General features: G+C 47.6%; 1 non-coding gene across 1 annotated transcript; it reads left to right on the top strand.

The window, feature by feature from the left end:
• The first annotated feature begins 375 nt into the window (after window positions 1-375).
• Window positions 376-446, top strand: TRNAG-GCC (transfer RNA glycine (anticodon GCC)). The gene has a single exon. It is a non-coding gene; the product is annotated as a tRNA-Gly (tRNA).
• Window positions 447-902: the final 456 nt, after the last annotated feature.

The following is a 902-nucleotide window of genomic DNA, read 5'->3' as shown; positions in this document are numbered from 1 at the left end:
TCATATTATGTTTGTCACGGAAGGCTTTATAGCACTTTCCTCGGCTCTGTATATTGCATATTAGCCTGCACCTTATAATTCTCATGTATATTATTTAATCATTTTGTTATCGCCGTACCATACCAAAAAACTCTCGAGGTGCAATGTGCAGAATAAATCACTAAGGAAGAGGCGCCACGAAATCTGCGAAGACACTTTGAATACGGGCAAGAGTGTCGAGCCGAGGCCACCGAGAACTCTGTCGAGCAGAGCACAGCGGCAGCGGTCTTCTCACGCACCCACCACTCCCTCCCTGCCTCCCTCACTCTGGCCTTCCCCACCGACCTCAGGTGCTCGCTTCGCTCTACTTTCTCACTCTCCCCTCTACTTCACCAAGCATCGGTGGTTCAGTGGTAGAATTCTCGCCTGCCACGCGGGAGGCCCGGGTTCGATTCCCGGCCGATGCAAACGCTGCTTTTGAATAATTTTCACAATACTGAGAGTTGTCACCACATCCCACCATATCCTTACAAAATGCTTATCTTATTGGGAGCCGGTGATGCAATGTAACGTTAGTACATCCAGCCCGCATCTGGAAGCACCTTAACTTGATTCCCAGGCCGGTCAGACTATTAGACAAAGTTTATTTCCCGTATGTTCTTCTTCACCCAGCAGTACGACTAAGGACCTGGGCATCACATGAACTGCTGCGTATAGCATCACAGAGCAATACTGAAACTGTTGAAAAAGTGATTGCTTAGGTTAATGACCCTCGTGAGGTCGACAGTCATCAATCTGAAACCTTTTTATTTTCTTTCTCTTCAGCTCTTCCTTCCTTCCTTCCTTCTTTCTGCCTGGTCACTTCCGCATGTCCTTCTTTCTACCTCCTCTCCTCTGTAATGACTTGGTTCATCGTGTATCTA

This window comes from Coenobita brevimanus, chromosome 94 (genome assembly GCF_032717465.1).
Source record: "Coenobita brevimanus isolate Jiangsu-jjx chromosome 94, ASM3271746v2, whole genome shotgun sequence".
NCBI lineage: Eukaryota > Metazoa > Arthropoda > Malacostraca > Decapoda > Coenobitidae > Coenobita > Coenobita brevimanus.
The sequence above is the reverse complement of the archived record's forward strand: the minus strand, read 5'-3'. Positions and strand labels throughout refer to the sequence as shown.